A 3177-nucleotide genomic window follows, 5' to 3' on the forward strand; every position below is an offset into this window, starting at 1 on the left:
TTATATGTGTGCATATATTTGTATGTTTGTGTGTTGGAGACAAGTGAGGACAAGAGGAGAAGGGGAAGTGTGTGGGAGATGTTTGAAGCAGTGGGGTGTGATAGACGGTTTCCTAATTAGCCTTGTGTCCGTAACTTAACTTGTGCATGAGAACTTCAGTTCCATTCGAATGACTCCAAAGACAAGCTCCATCAGTCTGTCTAAGAACGGACCACTATCATAAACCATATCAGTCTCTGAGATGGTATCTGCCTGAACTGTCCCACTGTGCAGAATGCAGAATGGTGGAAAATGTTGCATTTCTCTCACACAGTTCACATTTGTGCTCGTTGCTCTTGGGGGCACTTGTAAATCCAATCATACATCTGGCATTCCACATAGGAAGAAAAGAGAAGACTCACAGAGCATGAAACCAACCAGCAAATGGGATAAAGAGTATAAATGTCTCAGCATCCTGATAGATGTTTTTATATGTTTCCTAATCAGTTCCTCATCAAGGATTTCAGTGACAGTAAACAGAATATGGTGCTGAAATGCCCAATCTAAAAAAGGACTAATTTAGCATTCAAATAATAATGAGATAATATTCAGCATGTAAACACGTTAAATCATTACCAATATCTGACTCTTTAAGAAGTGGCCCCTAATTAGCTTTGACGTTTATAAGCATTTATATGACATCTTTTTCAAAGCAAAGACATGGGCACTTTTTTTGTCTTAATATGTTTAAGAGAAGCAGGTGTGTCAGCTTTTAGAAACATTCACTGATCACAGCATTTCTTTGTTAAGTTGAAAAAAAAAAGCTCTTGTTTTGATTTGACTCCAGTATAGTGGCTCTCAATGGGCTGTCACAAGGCAACAAGAAAAATATTTGCATTGAAATAGGAATAAAATAGAAAAAAGAATCTATTCATAACTATACATATATTTATTGTGATAGAAAAGCTTTCAGATAGATATATACAATGGTTATGTTTACAAATTATTACACTGGGGGTGTTTGCTGTGTCATGGTATATAGTCCAAACATGGATCAACTGTTCATAAGAGTGATGGTACAGGGAAAGATGCTGTTCTTGTGTTTGGTTGTTTTGGCATTCACTGTCTGTAGCACCATCCAGAGAGCAGAAGTTCAAACAGTGTGAGTCCAAGATGTGAGGGGTCTGTCCAGGAAGCTGTGGAGGAAGGCCTGAGATACCAGAGTTATGGGGTTTGTAATCATTAATTGGCAGGCTCTCATTAAAATATAGAAGCTTTGTCAGCATTTTGGCAACTCGTGTTTTTTTTTTTTCAGAATATAGAAACCAGGACTGTGCAGCAGCACTGTAATGAAGGAGGAGCTGTCCGTGGTGCTGAAGGTTGTAACTCATCACTCTGCAACAGGAAAAAAGGCATCTAATAAATCAGAAACTGACTTTTGACTGGCTTTTGTCTGAGTAGAAAGAACTGTGGTGCCCTAAAATAGAAACCACATTCAAAATTCCCTTTAAGCAAACAAATATGAAGCCTTAATCACTTCACATTAGAGGAACTGGTAATATTAAGTTTTTTACCTTTTGACATGACAAAGCTGATCCCCCCTACTTCTAGTTTTTGCTAAACCCACTAGCTTCATATTTAGGCTACCTCTCTTAGCAAGAAAACAAATAGAGATGTGGGTCAAAGTGTTGGTACTATTTTACTCCTCTAGTCCATATAAGACAAGGTGGTTTTGAATTTTGATGTAATAGATTTTTTTAAATATTCCAACAAATGAAAGGGGCATGGGTAAAAATACTGAGACCCTTAATATTTGTAGCAACCCTTTTAGGCAATCATACTTTGTTCTCTCAGGTTTGATGGCTGCCTTCTCCTTTTTTGAGTTTCAGTTCTCTTCATAGATGTTCAATTGGATTAAGATTAGGACTCACAATGGGCCACTTCAGAACAGTCTACTGTTTTCTTCTCATCCGTTCCCAGTGCTTTTAGACATATGCTTTGAGTTTTTATCCCACTTAAGGAACCATGACCTGTCAATGAGACACAGCTCTCTGAAACTGACCAGTATATTTTTTCTCCAGAATGCCTTGATAATCTTCTGATTTCACTGAGCCCCACCCAGATACAAGGCACCCTGTGCCAAATACCGCAGGGAAGGCCCACAACAGAACTGAGCCTCCTCCGGTTTTCACAATAATGATAGTGTTCTTTTCTTTTCTTTTCTTCCTTTTTTCTTTTGTTCTTCAAACATTTCAAGGGCTTTAATAGCACTGCACTCAGCTCATGTTATCTTTAGGGTCTAAAGATTCCCAAGTGTCTAAGCAAAGGGCGCAGAAGATGAGAAAATGGTTTAATGTTATAAACCAGCAATGACACAAAGAGGTTATTTTCTTACAGCAGCCCACTTTTTGAGACAACATTACACACCCACCCACACACAAAGAGTTGCACTGCAGTGCAGCATAGCATCAACACCAGCTGGGGCTCCCTCCAGGGTAGCAGTGAAGAGGCAACACACAAGGTCACCAAGGTTTCTCAGGCAGTCAGGAGAAGTTCTCTCAGGAGGGGCTTCTCACCAGGGACTGAGACCAGAATCAACGGTTCCCAAAGGGGAGATGTTTGACACAGTGTCTGAGCTGCTGTGCAGCCTGCTCACCACCTTCTTCACATATGAAAAACTTTGAGATCTATGAAAACGTTTATTTCTGTTAATTCTGCTGTTTGATTTTACTTCATTAGATTATGTTCATACCTCTTGGCTGTTTAAACAACCTGCATTGTTTGTGCTTGATGGATAATAAAAGAAGAGAAAAGGGTGCAAATCTGAGACAATTCCAGGTTTACAGTTTGTTAAGTTGAAAGACAGATGGGGCACTGAAATTGCTGTCAGTCACAGTGGGATGCTGACCAAGCAAAACCCAAAGAGACAGTCTAAGTCAACTTAATGAACTATCATCCAAATGATTATGTGATATGGACATGAGGCATTTGTATGAACTCAAATTGTTTGTACCTATATTGGAAACTTTTACTCTACAATGTTACAGGACACTTTCCAAGCGGTCCTTGGCTGTGATTTATTATAAAAGAAACACAATTTCAGCCTTGACTGAGAATCACATTTAAGTAGGTCTTTATTTCTGTGCCTGTCCAGAATAAAGGTGAGAACTTTTGGTCATTACTGCATCCCAGCTTGAT

Source organism: Monopterus albus, unplaced genomic scaffold (assembly GCF_001952655.1).
Source record: "Monopterus albus unplaced genomic scaffold, M_albus_1.0 scaffold327.1, whole genome shotgun sequence".
NCBI lineage: Eukaryota > Metazoa > Chordata > Actinopteri > Synbranchiformes > Synbranchidae > Monopterus > Monopterus albus.